The 18,937-nt window shown below is 44.0% G+C and overlaps 1 protein-coding gene across 1 annotated transcript in view; it reads left to right on the plus strand.

Moving 5' to 3' along the window:
• The first annotated feature begins 2,552 nt into the window (after nt 1-2,552).
• LOC120913257 (N-acetyllactosaminide alpha-1,3-galactosyltransferase-like) overlaps nt 2,553-18,937 on the plus strand; it is a 105,851-nt gene continuing 89,466 nt past the window's right edge. The window contains exon 1 of the mRNA XM_040323083.1: nt 2,553-2,851. The gene's annotated coding sequence lies outside the window, so the exon portion shown is untranslated. The remainder of the gene's footprint in view (nt 2,852-18,937) is intronic.

Here is an 18,937-nt window from a genome sequence, read left to right on the forward strand (position 1 = left end):
GTGGAAGTTACATTTTTGGGTGGAACTCCGCTTTAAATTCCATGCATGACTTTTACCTATAGGTAAGCCTATAGGTAAAAGTCATGCTGGTAAGACCTGGAGCCCTTTGCAGTGGTGTGGTGCTTCAATTTCCATTTTCTTTACTTTGAAAGTCTATTTGTCTCCTCCCCTTGTGATTCCCCTCCCCCTACAGTTAGAATCACTCCCTAGGCACACAATTAACCCCTTGATTGCCCCCTAGTGTTAACCCCCTTCCCTGCCAGTCATATTTATACAGTAATCAATGCATTTTTATAGCACGGATCGCTGTATATTTGTGAATGGTCCCAAAATAGTGTCAAAAGTGTCCGATGTGTCCGCCGCAAAGTCACAGTCACGATAAAAATCGCAGATCGCTGCCATTAGTAGTAAAAAAAAAAAAAAATCCATAAATCTATACCCTATTTTGTAGACGCTAGAACTTTTGCGCAAACCAATCAATATATGCTTATTGCGATTTTTTTTTTTTTTTTACCAAAAATATGTAGAAGTATAAGTATCAGCCTAAGCTGAGGAAAAAAATAGTTAAAAAAAAAATAGGATATTTATTATTGCAAAAAGTAAAAAAAAAAAATTTTTTTTTCAAAATTTTCAAAATTGTCACCCTTTTTTGTTTATAGCGCAAAAAAATTAAAAACACAGAGGTGATCAAATACCACCAAAAGAAAGCTCTATTTTGTGGGGAAAAAAAATGATCAAACTTTAATTTGGGTACAACGTCACACGACCGCACAATTGTCATTCAAAGTGTGACAGCGCTGAAAGCTGAAAATTGGCCTGGGCAGGAAGGGGATGAAAATGCCCGGTATTGAAGTGGTTAAATGTAACCATATTGCTACACTTAGAGGCGCCCCTCTTCTCTTTTATACTCTGTAGCTCCTGCTGGATTTTGCTTCTAATCCCCTTGTGGAGGCTTCCATTTGTGGATGGACATTTTATGATCACATTGCTATAATCTTTTTATATGGACTATAAACTGAGGGACTTAAAGGGTTTGTAAAGGAATATTTTTTTTATCTTAATAGCTTCCTTTACCTTAATGCAGTGCTGTTTTCATGTCCTCATTGTTCGTTTTTGCTCTCAAGTTGCTGTAATTCTTCTCTGATCTCCACACTTCCTGGTTGTCTGTTTCCTGATGACCACAGTGCTGGGAGCTTTCTCTCTGTGGTCACTAATCAAGGAGGTGTGATTACTGTGTGTCTAAAACCCCTCAACACTAATCAGTTTCGTTTTCCAAACCATCACTGCCCTGTATTGGCTCTGTGGCTCTGTACAGCAGAGAGGCAGGAAACAACATGCAAAAACGAAACTAGAAACTACAGGTACATTATATGATTGATTTTTATCTATTTTTAATCGTTTTTAAAAGGAATCAGTTAACTATTGTGGGGCAGATCCACGTAGAATTGCATGGGTGCAGCGTATGGGAGATACGCTACGCCGCTGTAACTTACTTTTTGATGCTTCGAATCCAGAAAGAATTTGCGCCGTAAGTTACGGCGGCGTAGTGTATCTCTTGCGGCGTAACGGCGTCTAATTCAAATCGGCGAGTAGGGGGGCATGTTTAATTTAAATGAAGTGCGTCCCCGCGCCGAACGAACTGCCGTGCATTGCGCTAAATGACGTCGCAAGGACGTCATTGGTTTTGACCTGGACATAAATTACGTCCATCCTGATTCACGAACGACTTACGCAAAAAAAAAAAAAAAAAAAAATTATACGCGGGAATGACGGCCATACTTAACATTGAGTACGCCACGAAATAGCAGCTTTAACTATACGCCGGAAAAAGCCAACTAGAGACGACGTAAAGGAATGCGCCGGCCGCTCGTACGTTCGTGGATCGTCGGAAATAGCTAATTTGCATACTCGACGCGAAAAACAAAGGGAACGCCACCCAGCGGACGCCGAAGAATTGCATCTTAGATCCGAAAGTGTACGAAGCCATAAGCCTGTCGGATTTAACCCAAATGCCGTCGTATCTTGGTTTGAGGATTCAAAACAAAGATACGACGCAGGAAATTTGAAAGTACGCCGGCGTATCAGTAGATACGCCGGCGTATTCTCTCTGTGGATCTGCCCCTATGTCTCTATACCCTGTAAATAGTCATTTCAGCAAAAACATTTTTTTTATTTACAACTCCTTTAAGAATAAATGGTTGTGCGTTTGTAATCTTGCTGTCTTCTAAATAAAGCTTTTTGTAAACGAAGAGTAAATGGTTGTGGAACGAATCATTTGAGTTTCCATTATTTCTTATGGGAAAATTTGCTTTGATATACAAGTGCTTTGGATTACAAGCATGTTTCTGGAACTAATTATGCTCCCAATCCAAGGTTTTACTGTATATTATCTTATATCAGAGATGTCCATCCCGCTCTGGATATTTATTTAGATTTTTTGCTCCTGCTTCTCTGTGCCAACACTGTACACAGTTTATAACGGGCCTGATTTTTTTCTTTTCTTAGTGCTCCACCCTCATGTTATCTGACCTCAGCTGATGGCTTTTATACCCTCCTTAGTTCCACTCATTGGAGCTCACGTCAGCTTGGCTCCTAAGCACGAAACTTTTCACTGCATCCCAGCTCTCGCCTCCGTTACTTTTGCCAATTCCATAAATGCTAAATTTGGAATTAAAACCAGACGTGATTTAGGAGAGGACCGAACACAAGACTTTGCCTGGAACACAGCAAGCGAGAAACACGAGAAGGAGAAGGGGGCTCCGACTATCAGCAGCCCGGATCTACTTTCTGACTATCAGCAGCCCGGATCTACTTTCCAGCCCTAAACCCACGCATCAAACTTCTGGGAACCGTATGGAATCCTTTTTTTTGCAATAGTCTTTGTTCTGTTTGATCGTAGCTAATCGTCTCCTGCTTTTTATCAACCTAGCAATCTGTATGATGTCTCGTCTTCTCTCCACCATTAACCCTGCTAGTTCTTTGCTCTTTTAACCACTTAAGCCCCGGACCTTTAAGCAGCTAAATGCCCAGGCCAGGTTTTGTGATTCGGCACTGCGTTGCGTTAACAGACAATTGCGCGGTCGTGCGATGTGGCTCCCAAACAAAATTGACGACCTTTTTTCCCCACAAATAGAGCTTTCTTTTGGTGGTATTTGATCACCTCTGCGGTTTTTATTTTTTGTGCTATAAACAAAAATAGAGCGACAATTTTGAAAACAAAATGCAATATTTTTTACTTTTTTCTATAATAAATATCCCCCAAAAATATATATATAAAAAAAAAAAAATTTCCTCAGTTTAGGCCGATACGTATTCTTCTACATATTTTTGGTAAAAAAAGTCGCAATAAGCGTTTATCGGTTGGTTTGCGCAAAATTTATAGCGTTTACAAAATAGAGGATAGTTTTATTGCATTTTTATAATTTTTTTTATTTTTTACTACTAATGGCGGCGATCAGCGATTTTTTTTCATGACTGCGACATTATGGCGGACACTTCGGACAATTTTGACACATTTTTGGGACCATTGTCATTTTCACAGCAAAAAATGCATTGTTTAAATTGCATTGTTTATTGGGAAAATGACAGTTGCAGTTTGGGAATTAACCACAGGGGGCGCTGAAGGAGTTATGTTCCACCTAGTGTGTGTTTACAACTGTAGGGTGGTGTGGCTGTAGGTCTGACATCATCGATTGTATCTCCCTATAAAAGGGATCACACGATCGATGCGCCGCCACAGTGAAGCACGGGGAAGCCGTGTTTACATACGGCTCTCCCCGTTCTTCAGCTCCGGGGAGCGATCGCGAGGGGGCGGCTAGAAACGAATAGGCGCCCCCTCATCCCGGATCGCTCCCCGCGGGTTACCGACCGCCGCATGTAGCGGGGGGGTTCCCGATCGGACCCCCGACCCAAGTCTAGGCAGCGACGTGCGGGCACGTCGTTCTGCCTGTCCGTGTCATTCTGCCGACGTATATGTACATGCGGCGGTCGTTAAGCGGTTAAAGGGGTTGTAAAGGTTTGTTTTATTATTTTCTAAATAGGTTCCTTTAAGCTAGTGCATTGTTGGTTCACTTACCTTTTCCTTCCATTTCCCTTCTAAATGTTTTTTTTCTTTGTCTGAATTTCTAACTTCCTGTTCCTCCTCAGTAAGCTTGCCCCCATCATCCGAGCCGTTCTGTCTGGGGGTTAGTCAGCGTGCTCGCCCTCTCCCTTGGGACTACATCCCTGTGTTCACATCGTCTCCCCGCAGGGATTTAGCCCCAAGGGAGGGGGCGAGCACATACCTCCCAACCCGCATGGATTCTGCGGGGCTTTACCCCACAGACACTTCATTCCTGCGATAGCGGTCATTTTCTCGGAACGGAGGAGGAGACAGTGGTGGCAGCATGGGAGGAGGAGAGGAGTAGAACCGCACCCCCCCCCCCTGATCGGCGTCAATTTACTGCAAAACTTTCATCACTATCGCTGACCCGCGGTAGCCCCCCCCGCTCAACGACTTGCATGTCAGAGCCCCGCCCCCTTCACCCGTTCAACAACTTTCTGGTCAAAAGCCTCCCACCCCCCCGCTCAACACTTTCATTATCATCGTCCTGCGGTAGCATCCCCACTCAACAACTTTCAGGTCAGACCCCCCCTGCTCAATACTTTCATTATCGTCCCTCGGTAGCACCCCACCCCCCACCCCCCGCTCAACAACTTTAATGCCATGGAAAAATAAGCACACTGAATAACCCCCAGCCAGAACGGCTCGGATGATGGGGGCAAGCTTACTGAGGAGAAACAGGATGTGAGAAATTCAGACAAAGAAAAAAAACATTTAGAATGGAAATGAAAGGAAAAGGTAAGTGAACCAACAATGCACTAGCTTAACCACCTACCGACCGCCGCACGTCGCTGTACGTCAGCAGAATGGCACGGCGTCTAAAGACAGGTATTTGCACCCACTTCCGGCCACAGCCTGCGGGCAGGACGTCACCTCCCGTCCGTCCCCCGTCCGTCCCCCGTTATGCTCTGGGAACACTCGGCTCCCAGAGCACAGCGGGAGCCAATCAGCAGGCGCAGCGCAACTCGCGCATTGCGCCGTAGGGAACCGAGAAGTGAAGCCGGAGCGCTTCACTTCCTGGTTCCCTCACCGAGGATGGCAGGGGGGGGCAACAGAGTGACGAGCGATCGCTCGTCCTCTGCTGCGGACGGCGCTGGACTCCAGGACAGGTAAGTGTGTCGATATTAAAAGTCAGTATTACGCTGCAGTATTTGTAGCTGCTGACTTTTAATATTTTTTTTTCAGCGGACATCCTCTTTATGTGGTTAAAGCAACTGATTTAGAAAATAGAAAAAAATAGCCTTTACAACCCCTTTAACTCCTACAAGCATCCTCCTCCGGTTTCTTTTCCTGTTCTGCTTTTCCCTGAGGACATATTTTCCATCCCTGGCCCTGTGTGTGGCCTCGCCCATTTCTCCTCTTCTACTAACAATGGTCAAACAGCTAACTTCATAGCGACTGCGGCACTTACATTCTTTCCCGGTACCTAATGGAATGTTCTATTTATAATAGACAAGCTTCCCCTCCATGGACATTCTTTAGCTTGTGAGCACAAAAAGCCTGTTTAAAGGCACAACAAAAATGTTCAATTTAAATATATTTCCCAGCAATCACAATCAAGGGCTAGATTCAAATAGCCCGCCGTAAGTTTGTGCGGGCGTAGCGTATCTCAGATACGCTACGCCGCCGTAACTTAGTGAGGCTGGGGCTGGATTCACAAAGAACCTGCGCCCTAAGTTATGGCGGCGTAGCGTACATCTGCCGGCGTAAACGCGCCAAATTCAAATTGAGAAGAGGTGGGCGTGTTTTATGGAAATAAAACATGACCCCACGTAAATGGCGTCTCTAACGGACGGCGCATACGTATCCCAGTGCACATGCTCCTAATCACGTTGCAAATAGTCGATGCTTTCGACGTGAACGTAATTTACGCAAAGCCCTATTCGCGAACGACTTACGCAAACGACGCAAAATTCGACGCTGTCCCGACGTCCATACTTAAAGCAGTGGTTCCCCCTTAAAAACAATTTTTTTTTATTCCACTGCCCCCCCACATTCCATCACGATTAATGCTCTTAATATTTTTTTCCTGCTGTACATACCTTAGTACAGCATATTCACCCATGCATCCGGGTTGCGAGTCCCGCGGGAGTGGGCGTTCCTCACAGGCTGTTGATTGACGTTTTCCCCAAAAACGAGCTCTCCCCCCGTCGCGTAAGCCGCGTCACGATTGGCGAAAGGAGCCGAATGGCGATGCGCATGCGCAGTATAGCGCCGACTCGCCGTTCGGCTCCTTTCGCCAACCGTTACGCCGATTTACGCTACGCCGCCGCAACTTACGGAGCAAGTGCTTTGAGAATACAGCACTTGCCCGTCTAAGTTGCGGAGGCGTAACGGAAATCGGATACGTTACGCCGCCGCAAAGATACGCCGCTATACGAGAATCTGGCCCATAGATATTACCTTGTAAAAGTAGCAGTGACATCATCACTGTGCTGTACATAGCCTGTGCAGAGAGCAGAGCTGTGGGAGGGGCCCAGCAGGTCCCACCCACTTCAAGCTGCCTGCAGAAAACTGCAGGAGGGGGCGGAGAGAAGACCAGTCCCCCTGCACAAGGAGAGAGAGCAGCAGTGACCGGTCTTTGACCAGGAATATGCTCCATAGTGGAAATGTCTCTTGTATTAGGACAATATTTGCTTAGCTTTAAATTGTTTTAACATTTTGGATTATTTATGTTTATGTAACATTTTATATTATATTTATAAATAAAAAAAAAGCATTTGCACAGCCATCGTGAATAATCCCTGTAATTCGTGTAAATATGTTTACTTCCTCTAATCATCAGCATCCAGCAGAGGAAATACACATATTACACAAATACTGGGATTATTTGTAAAGACTATGCACATGTTTGAGATGTTTGCACAGGAAACTCTTCGTATAGAGTAGCCAATTCTTTATAAATAGTAACATCGCGCACCAAATCCAACAAAGCAACAATGGCAGCTTCTCAGATCAATTTATAGCTAGAAAAAGGAGGAACGCATGGGTAGGACAATACACAAAACAATATACATATTCCCCAACACATTCTGCAGCTAGTCAGCACACAAAAAACTAGACATGTGCATTCGTTTTCATCCAAATGCATTTTCGTCCGAATTTCGGGTATTTTCGTTATCGTTTTAACAAACTAAAACGAACACTCAGAATCCCAAATCCGAAAGATCCGACTTTTTTGTTTTCTTGCTACAACAGTTCGATATAGATAGGAGATTCGACATGACGCTGACAATCGCAATCTGTGTCCATCGAATCTGCGGTCGAATGTGCCTAACCTAACTCTATTAGTCCAAGATTATTCTACACAGAGAGAAAAGCAACATTATAGAGACAGTGTTGGGGTAGACCATTCGACATGAACGATTCAATGTTTTTTTTTACCAAAAATATGTAGAAGAATACATATTGGCCTAAACTGAAAAAAAAAGTATAAAAAAAAAAAATGATATTTATTAAATCAAAAAGTAAAAAATATTGTGTTTTTTTTCAAAATCGTCGCTCTTCTTTTGTTTATAGCGCAAAAAATAAAAACCGCAGAGGTGATCAAATACCACCAAACAAAAGCTCTATTTGTGAGAAAAAAAGGATGTCAATTTTATTTGGGTGCAACGTCGCACGACCGCGCAGTTGTCAGTTAAAGAGACGCAGTGCCGAATCGCAAAAAGTGCTCTGGTCAAGAAAGGGATAAATTCTTCCGGGGGGCTTAAGTGGTTAAATCAAGTTACTCTCAAACCAACGTTTTACTGTATAGCAATATATTGGTAGCAGCTTGTTTACACAAGGAATTCATTTGGACTAGTTGGGTTTTAAGAGGTTAATTGGGGGTTAAACCAGAAAATCGTTTTATTGGAGGTGAAAATGTTCGAGAAATCACTGTACAGTAAAATTTTGGATTGCGAGCATAATTCACTCCAGAAACATGCTTGTAATCCAAAGCACTTGTATATCAAAGCATTTTTTTTTTACAGGGTATAAACGAGAAGAGAGGCGCCTCTAAGTGTAGCAATAAGTTGCTAAATGTTGTACCTTCATTAAATGTAACCATATTGCTACACTTAGAGGCTCCTCTCTTCTCTTTTATACTCAGTTGTGACATGACGCTACTCTTATATCAAGACATCGCTTGTATATCAAGGCAAAATTTATTAAAACATTTTTGCTTGTCTTGCAAAACGCTCTCAAATCAAGTTACTCTCAAACCAAGGTTTTACTGTATTTTAATTGCCTAATCCATTTACCATGTAATGCGTCAAGGTAGATGTTGATTGTCCTAGAATATGGTCGGCGGTGTTAAATTTGTAGAACCTCCTTGTTCTAATTTTGTAATTCAATCAGTGAACTGGGGTGATGTTTAGGTTAGTCAGTCAAGTTACTGTACATAGCATAAGGTGTGAATTGTTGTTATATCATTGGGGTGGGGATGTTGCAGTGGCATTGTGTATGGATGACAGATGATGTTAAAAGCCCCCACCCTTGTTTAGACTGGTTGTTCCAGTTTTGCATAAATGGCTTTTTCATGTCTTTTGAGAACCAGTTGTCCTTTGATGGGCAGTGAAAGGTCTTTATTATCGGCATCCAGATTCTACTAGTTACAGGGCCGATCCTAGGCAGGGTGCATCGCTTTCTGAAGACGTGTCAAACGAAACGAACGTAGAGGCGTCACCTGGTCACGTACCCAGGTCACCTCCGGTTCCCTTTGGCTCACAGCGGTGCAGGGTGGAACGCACGCCAGCGCACACGAGTCGGGACCATCTCCAACAATTTGTTTCTATGCCATCCAGCCTCAGTGCCGGGCCTTGGGAACTCCTAAAGTAAGCAGCCATTTGGCTTTTTATTCGAACATTTTTAAGTTTAATAAATGGGATTACACTATTTCAGACCTTATCTTCTTATTTGCATATGTCGTCCTGAGTCTCCATGGGTTAAGAGGCTGTTCCATCATCTGCTTATTTCATCTGTTAATAGCAAAGGCCAACTTAAAAGGGTCAACTACTTGTGGTAAGCTGCCACCTTTTGAGCACTTTTGTGGGTGTTCTTATTAGAGTCGGTGAAGGTGGACCATTAACAGCTTTTATGACTGGATATTACCGTATTTATCGCGGTATAACGCGCTCCCGCGTATACCGCGCACCCCCAAAGTGACCCCCAAACCTGTGGAAAAAAAATTATTTTTGTACTTACAGTTTTGGTGTCTTGCGCGGCGTCCATCGGCGGCCTCGTCGGGTCCGGCGTCCTTCTGCGGCTTCGGGTGTCCTCTTCGGCGGGTCCGGCGTCCTTCTGCGTCGTCGGGTGTTCTTCTGCGGCGGGTCCGGTGTCCTCTTCGGCGGGTCCGGTGTCCTCTTCGGCGGGTCCGGCGTCCTCGCGGCGTCCTCGCGTCCTCCCCGCTCGTTTCCCGCGCCGAGTTTTGAATACTGCGCCAGCATATGCCGAGCGCAGTACACTCGGGCAGGCTCGGCAACTGTCGCGCTCACGTCCTGTACGTCCAGGACGTGACCGCGGAAGAAGCCGAGACTGGCCGAGCCTGCCCGAGTGTACTGCGCTCGGTATATGCCGGCGCAGTATTCAAAACTCGGCGCGGGAAGCGGGTATCGGCGTATATCGCGCACCCACGATTTTGCCCTGATTTTCAGGGCAAAAAAGTGCGCGATATACGCCGATAAATACGGTATTTCACTGGATGTTCGTGGCAATTGTTGTGGATCTTGCAGTACACTACAGTTCTATGGACTCATAGCAGCACATGAATCTATTTAATTTATGTTATTGTGATTATTTATGGAATAATCACAGAATTACCCTAGGATCAGCCCTGACTCGTAAAACCATGGGTCTTCAAACTACGCCCCTCCAGTTGTTCAGGAACTACAATTCCCATCATGCCTAGTCATGTCTGTGAATGTTAGTGTGTTACAATGCCTCATGGGATGTGTAGTTCTACAACAGCTGGAGGGCCGTAGTTTGAGGATCCCTGAGTTAAACCATGACCTGGCTGGATGAAGGGAACATTCATAGCCGTGACGGCTCTGTCAACTGCTTGCCGACCAGCCGCAGGTCGGCTCTGCTGGGCGAGATCACGTAGCTATACGTCATCTCGCCAAACAGCCAATAGGGGCGCACGCGAGCCCCCCGCTTGCCCCTGGCGCCGACGTGCGTGCCTGGCGGTCGCGATCACCCGCGATCGCTCGTTACAGAGCGAGAACCGGGAGCTGTGTGTGTAAACACACAGCTCCCGGTCCTGTTAGGGGAGAAATGCCTGACCGTCTGTTCATACAATGTATGAACAGCGATTTGTCATTTCCCCAAGTCAGTCCCACCCCCCCTTCAGTTAGAACACACACAGGGAACATACTTAACCCCTTCCTCGCCCCCTAGTGTTAACCCCTTCCCTGCCAGTGGCATTTTTATAGTAATTAATGCATTTTTATAGCACCGATGGTCCCAAAAATGTGTCAAAAGTGTCCGAAGTGCCCGCCATAATGTCGCAGTACCGATAAAAATATAAAAATATTAATAAAAATGCCATAAAACTATCCCCTATTTTGTAAACGCTATAACTTTTGTGCAAACCAATCAATAAATGCTTATTGCGATTTTTTTTTTTTTTACGAAAAATATGTAGAAGAATATGTATCGGCCTAAACTGAGGGAAAAAAAAGTTTTTTATATATATGTTTTTGGGGGATATTTATTATAGCAAAAAGTAAAAAATATAATTTTTTTTCAAAATTGTCGCTCTATTTTTGTTTAAAGCGCAAAAACTAAAAACCGCAGAGACGATCAAATACCACCAAAAGAAAGCTCTATTTGTGGGGAAAAAAGGACGCCAATTTTGTTTGGGAGCCACATCGCAAGACCGCGCAATTGTCAGTTAAAGCGACGCAGTGCCGAATCGGAAAAAATGGCCTGGTATTTGACCAGCAATATGGTCCGGGGCTTAAGTGGTTAAGCTGACCATACAATCTACATAATATAATGATTTATATATATTACATACACACACATTATATTACCAAAAGTATTGGGACACCTGCCTTTACATGCACATGAACTTTAATGGCATACCAGTCTTAGTCCGTAGGGTTCAATATTAAACTGACCCTCCCTTTGCAGCTAGAACAGCTTCAACTCTTTTGGGAAGGTTGTCCACAAGGTTTAGGAGTGTATCTATGGGACAGGGTTACCAACCATCAGTAAATTCACTGCGACTTTTACATTTGTCTGTAAATGTCTGTTACAGACATGCAGACTGCAGGTCCATAATGGACATTCACGGACATATGTAAACATCAAGGATTTTACAAACTGTCCATAATTGTACTAATGGTTGGCAACCCTGCTATGGGATTCTTTGACCATTCTTCCAGAAGCGCATTTATGAGGTCAGGCACTGATGTTGATGAGAAGGCCTGGCTCGCAGTCTCCGCTCTAATTCATTCCAAAGTTGTTCTATTGGGTTGAGGTCAGGACTCTGTGCAGGCCAGTCAAGTTCCTCCACCCCAAACTCGCTCATCCAGAAAAAGTCCTGTTAGGGGTTTATACGTCTCCCAGGCTCCTCTCATACACATTCAGGGATCTCTGATCCATGGTCCAGGTCAAAACCGGACAGGTGGCATCCCTAGCCGAGGCGCGGCTAGGTTTTTGTTTGGCTATTTTTGTTCTGTTTGCTTTTCTGAACACTGTACAGCACCTGTATATAGACTTGCATATATCAACAATAAACACTACACTGTTTGTCACTACCTCACTGGATTTGGTATCTGTGCCTGAAATACTGTTCATCCCAGGGGCGCTTTGTACCAATGTCATGTCGAGAAATGCCCGGCCGGAACTGCGCATGCGCAGTGCGGAGCCTCAGCACGGCTGAGTTTACGGTCAGCTGTTGTCTCACCTTGCAGAGGCATGTTCATGTAGGAGAAGGGCGGATATTTACATGTAAGTGGCGGATTTCTTAAATGATAGGCAGTGGTGGGGGCGAAATTTTAATCAATGGCCAAACAAATCTACAAAATAATTACCAGATTCAGGTAGGGGCGCGTATCTTTAAGGCGGCGTAGCGTATCGTATTTACGCTACGCCGCCTTAAGTCAGAGAGGCAAGTACTGTATTCACAAAGCACTTGCCTCCTAACTTACGGCGGCGTAGCGTAAATGGGGTCGACGTAAGCGCGCCTAATTCAAATGAGGGTGGGGGGGCATGTTTTATGTTAATGTTTGGTGATTGACGTTTTTTACGAACGGCGCATGCGCCGTCTGTGTACATATCCCAGTGTGCATTGCTCCAAAGTACAGCGCAACGACGTATTGGTTTCAACGTGAACGTAAATTACGTCCAGCCCCATTCACGGACGACTTACGCAAACGACGTAAAATTTTCAAATTTCGACGCGGGAACGACGGCCATACTTAACATTGGCTACGCCACCTAGGGGGCAGCTTTATCTTTACGCGGCGTATCTCTTACGGAAACGGCGTATCTTTACTGCGACGGGCGCACGTACGTTCGTGAATCGACGTATCTAGGCATTTACATATTCTACGCCGAACTCAATGGAGCGCCACCTAGCGGCCAGCGTAAATATTGCACCCTAAGATACGACGGCGCAGGCCGTCGTATCTTAGATAGGTTTAAGTGTATCTCAGTTTGAGCATACACTTAAACTTACGACGGCGCAGATTCCGAGTTACGTCGGCGTATCTACTGATACGCCGGCGTAACTCTTTATGAATCTGGCCATAAATCTTTATCTGCTATTCATTATGTACGCTTGTGGGGCGTGTTTAGTCAATAAAGGGCGGATTTTTCTATATTCGATAAAGATTTATTTTCCAGCTTTGTTTGGCCATCGATATAAATTCCGCCCCCACCACTGCCCATCATTTAAAAATCCGCCCCCTTCATGTAAATATCCGCCCCTCTCCTATAACATTTGCGCAAACCAATCAATACACGCTTATTGCGATTTCTACATATTTTTGATAAAAAAAAAGAATACATATCGGCCTAAACTGAGAAAATAGAGCTTTAAAAAAAAAGGGGGGGGGATATTTATTATAGCAGAAAGCACAAAATATTGCATTGTTTTCAAAATTGTCGCTCTATTTTTTTTTATAGCGCAAAAAATAAAAACCGCAGAGGTGATCAAATATGACCAAAAGAAAGCTCTATTTGTGGGGGGGAAAGGACATACATTTTGTGTGGGAGCCACGTCGCACGACCACGCAATTGTCAGTTAAAACGACGCAATGCCGAATCGCAAAAAGTGGCCAGGTCTTTGGCCAGTCAAATGGTCCGGGGCTGAAGTGGTTAAGGGACATTTTTTCTCATTGACCCCCAATTAATTGGTTTTAGAAGGGGGTTCTCTGAGACCTGAAAATTATTTTATGGGTTCCTCTTGGGTAAAAAGCGTGAGAAAGGCTGGACTAACTTTTCACATCGCATTCTTCTACTTCAAAACTAACCAGTTCCCCACAATATTCCACAAAATTACAGCAATGTCTTCTTATGCCCTGTACACACGACCGGTTTTCCCGTCGGAATAAACTTAGACGGTTTTTCCGACGGAATTCCGCTCAAGCTGTCTTGCATACACGCGGTCACACCAAATTCCGACCATCGGTGACGTACAACACCACGACGAGCTGAGAAAAATTAAGTTCAATGCTTCTGAGCATGTGTCGACTTGATTCTGTGCATTAATTGTTTTTAGTCCGTCGGAATTGCATCCAATAGAAATTGGACATTTCCAAAAGAAAAAGACCGATGGGGCATACACACGGGCGGAATAGCCGATGAAAAGCTTCCGTCTAACTTTTTCTAACTTTTTCCGTCGGAAATTCTGCTTGTGTGTTCAAGGCAGGGCATTTTTTCAGCGGGAACGCGGGGGAACATAGTTCTGGCACCTCCAGGACTGAATGTATGTAATGGCAAGGGGTGGTGGGGTGTGCTGTAAGGCCTGTTGATGCTGGCTGCTGGGGGGATCTATTTTGTGGGAGGAGGGTCTGTTGTTGCTGGGGAGGTTGGTTGTTGCTGGTAGGGGATCTATTGTTGCTGAGGGTGGGTCTTATGTTACTGGGGGGGGGTCAGTTGTTGCTGGTAGGGATTTGCTGTTGAGAGAGAAACCTATTGTTGCTGGCTGCTGGTTGCTGTTGAAGGTCTATTATTGCTGAGGAAGGGGGTGGTATTTTGTTGTAGGTGGTCTGTTGTTGCTGAAGGGATCTATTGTTGCTTGGGGGTCTATTGATGCTGGCTGGGGGAGATCTGTTGTTACCTTAGGGGGGTTATTGATACTTGGGAGGAGGGTATTTTTTTTATGGGTGGTCCATTGATGCCATGGGAATCTATTGTTGCTGGCTGCGGAGGATCTATGGGCCAGATTCACCAAAGAGATACGACGGCGTATCTCCTGATACGCCGTCGTATCTCTGTTTCTATCTATGCGACTGATTCATAGAATCAGTTACGCATAGATATCCATAAGATCCGACAGGTGTAATTGTTTTACACTGTCGGATCTTAGGATGCAATACCGCGGCCGCCGCTGGGTGGAGTTCGCGTCGTAAACCAGTGTTGGGTATGCAAATTAGCAGTTACAGCGGATCCCCAACGGATTTTTGCGTTCGCTACGTCGCCGCTAGTCTAGTTTCCCGTCGCAAAGTTAGTCGTCGTTTTAGGTGCCCTAACTTTAGTCAGCAAACGTATTGCTGTCTAAAGTATGGCCGTCGTTCCCGCGTCGAAATTTAAAAATGAACGTCGTTTGCGTAACACGTCCGGGAATACGGCACGCAAAGCACGACGGGATTTGCGAAACAGAGCATGCGCAGTAGGTCCGGCGCGGGAGCGCGCCTAATTTAAATGGCACACGCCCATTTGAATTGGCCCGCCTTGCGCCGGAGGCCGCCGGCGTAGTTTTCATCGCAAGTGCTCTGTGAATCAGGCACTTGCAATGAGAACTTGCGGCGGTGTAACGTATCTACGATACGTTACGCCGCCGCAGTTCTATGTGAATCTGGCCCTATTTTACTGCTTTTGTTATTATCATTAACGAGTTCCATACAAATTAGTTAGTACCACAAATGTTACATTCTTTTGTATTCTCTAAAAGAGGCGGTCTTGGGAGATAGGTAGGGGGTGGAACCAAGAAACGGTGCTCAGAGGTGGGTAAGAGGCGGAGACAAGGGATGAATTGGAAAGGGGGTGTTCCTGCACCTATTCTTTGAGGAAAAAAAGCCCTGGTACAAGGCATTAGGCTTCCTTTCATAAAGAAGTAAGCAGAAACTTGGTCAAAGGGGTTGACAAGATTCCATAAATATTTCCACAATATTACCACAAATTCTTCTTAGATTTGATGAGGAACTACGCTCAAACTTAGACGTGTTTAGCTGTGAATGTAGTATATTTAGACTTTTGCTAATTGTTTTTGACACAATTTCTCAAAAAATGTAAAAATGTAAATTGATCTGTACAAGGTTAGAAATTCCAGCCTGTAGATGGATAGAAAACTGGATTAAAGACCCCAAATAAAGTGATGATTAATGATTCATTGATCTTGAATGGTCTAATGCCGGAAATTCCGTCAATTTTTTCGATGTGAGCTTTTTGTCGGATATTCCGACAAGAACAATTTAAGAGCTGGTTCTCAATTTTTCCGACAGCAAAAGTTCTTGTCGGAAATTCTGATCGTCTGTATGCAATTCCAAAGCACAAAAATTCTGCGCATGCTCGGAATCATTGAACTTAATTTTTCTCGGCTTGTCGTAGTCTTGTACGTCACCGCGTTCTTGCCGTTCAGAATTTCCGACAACATTTGTGTGACCGTGTGTATGCAAGACAAGTTTGAGCCAAAGCTCCGTCGGAAGACAATCCACGGTTTTGTTGTCAGAATTTCCGATCGTGTTAGGTTGGTTTAGGTGTGGGACTTTTTAAAGTGTGTATGTAAACCCTAATAAAAGAACTTGACTTTATGCTTACTTTTTTAACTACAGCACTAAAATCGTTTTAGAATACCTGTCAATCATGTCAGAAATTAAGAGCTGTCCAAGTGAGCATGAGTGCTTTTTGGACATTTTAGAAAACTCTGTGCAGGTCCTGTAGCCCTCTCCAGCAGCTGTTTCAGTCAAATATACTGCTCAGTTTTCTACAGTGCCTTGCAAATGTATTCGCCCCCTTTTTTTTTTTATATATTCTGTTTGCTTTGTTAGCAGCAGCTTAGCATTGCATGCCATTGCTGAGCCTATCATCTACTAGGACTCCAGGTCCTTTTCCATCCTAGATTCCCCCAGAGGTTCTCCCCCCAGTGTATAGATTGCATTCATATTTTTGCCACCCAAATGCATTATTTTACATTTTTCTACATTGAACCTCATTTGCTATGTAGTTGCCCACCTCATTCATTTGTTCAGATCTTCTTGCAAGGTTTCCACATCCTGCGGAGAATTTATTGCTCTGCTTAGCTTAGTATCGTCCGCAAATACAGAGATTGCACTGTTTACCCCATCCTCCAGGTCATTCATGATCAAATTAAATAGGATTGGTCCCAGCACAGAACCCTGGGGGACCCCACTACCCACCCCGGACCATTCCGAGTACTCCCCATTTATCACCACCCTCTGAACTCGCCATTGTAGCCAGTTTTCAATCCACATACTCACCCTATGGTCCATGCCAACAGACCTTACTTTGTGCAGTAAACGTTTATGGGAAACTGTGTCAAATGCTTTTGCAAAATCCAGATACACCACATCTACGGGTCCTCCTTTATCTAGATGGCAACCCCCCTCATAGAAGGTTAATAGATTGGTTTGGTAAGAACAAATATTCATGAATCCATGATGATTACTGCTAATGATACCGTTCTCATTACTAAAATCTTGTATATAGTCCCTTATCATCCCCTCCAAGAGCTTACATTCTATTGATGTTAGGCTAACTGGGCTGTAATTCCCAGGGATGTATTTTGGGCCCTTTTCAAATATTGGTGCTACATTGTTCTTTCTCCAGTCAGTAGACTGTCAGTAAAAATTAGGAACAATGGTCTGGCAATTACTTGACTGAGTTGCCTAAGTACCCTCGGGTGCATGCCACCTGGTCCCAGTGATTTATTAATGTTAAGTTTCCCAAGTCTAATTTTAAATCTGTCCTCTGTTAACCATAGGGGTGCTTCCTGTGATGTGTCATGAGGATAGACACTGCAGTTTTAGTGACTGAAGCCCCCCAATTCCCTCATGAATACTGAGGAGAAGAATAAATTCAATACCTATCTCCCCATCCTTTGTAACCAGATGTCCTTTCTCATTCTTTATGGGGCCAATATGGTCTGTCTTCCCTCTTTTACTATTTATATACTGGTACTTTCTTGGGATTTTTTTCGCTCTCCTCTGCTATGTATATTTCATGTTCTATCTTCGCCCGCCCTAATTGAACCCTTACATTTCTTGTTGCATTCTTTATAAAGTCTGAATGCTGATGATGATCCCTCAACCTTGTATTTTTTGAAGGCCTTCTCCTTTGCTTTTATATGCATTTTTACATTGGAGTTAAGCCATCCAGGACTTTTACTCTTTTAAATGTATTACCCAACGGGATGCATTGGCTAATGCCAATATTTAATATGCTCTTAAAGCAAACCCATCTCTCCTCTGTGTTCTTTGTTCCTTAAGGCTCATACACACAGTCAGACATCCAACAAAATTTCCCTTGGATTTTTTTCCTAATTGATTTGTCCGGCCACACCCATAGCATACACACAGTCAGACTTTTCTGCAAACTTTTCTAAAACGTTCCTAACATCACGTTTTTTTTTGCTCTTTTCTGCTCTTTACCGCCACCCTTTGGTTAACTTCTGCTATTGTTTGTTGCTTTTAACATTGGTTCTGAGCATGCGTATTTGCACTTTGTCCAAAAGTTGGTTGGATTGCTGTACACACAGTCAGACAAGGCACCATCGGACTTTTGTTGCCGAAAAGTTGGTCCGTTTGCAGACCCAACTTTTTGTTGGATGAAACCCGAAAAAGTTGGTCCGATGGAGCGTACACACGGTCAAACAAATTAGAAAACTTGCAGATTTTGAAGTTGGTTGGCAAAAAGTGTGACTGTGTGTATGGAGCTTAAGATTTTATCCCAATTTATGCCTTCTAGCAAGGTTCGTAGTTTAGGGAAGTTAGCTCTTTTGAAATTCAGTGTCTTTGTATTCCTCTTATGTTTCCTATTTGTGTGCTTTATACTGAAGCCAATTGACCTGTGATCGCTGTTACCTAAATTGCCCCATATTTCCACATCCATAATCAGGTCTGTACTGTTGGTAATCAGTAGATTTAGTAACATTTCTAGTTGGTGCATCTACCATCTGACCCATAAAATTGTTCTGCAAGACATCTAAGAACTGGCGAGCCTTAGATGAATGCGTGGTTCCCTCCGCCCAGTCTATGTCTGGATAATTAAAATCCCCCCATTATGATAACACTTCTTATCCTTGCTGCTAATCCAAATTGTGATAGATCTGTCTCCCCCTCCTCCCTCAGGTTAGGGGGGCTATAGCATACTCCCAGTATTATTTTCCCCTTATTTTCCCCTTTGGAGCTCTACCCATAAGGTGTTTTGGGATTGTAAAATATAGCTTATTGTCAATAACTTTTGGTGTGATTTATCAAATAAGCTGAAATATTCGGAGTATGTTAACATAGACAGAATCGACGTTTCAGGGCAAACTGGTTAACATTTAAGATCTTTTTTGTACTTTAAAGTGGTGTTCCGCCAAAAAAAAAAACATTAAAAGCCAGCAGCTACACATACTGCAGCTGCTGGCTTTTAATAAATGGACACTTACCTGTCCTGGAG

This window comes from Rana temporaria, chromosome 9, assembly GCF_905171775.1.
Source record: "Rana temporaria chromosome 9, aRanTem1.1, whole genome shotgun sequence".
In the NCBI taxonomy this organism is placed as follows: domain Eukaryota; kingdom Metazoa; phylum Chordata; class Amphibia; order Anura; family Ranidae; genus Rana; species Rana temporaria.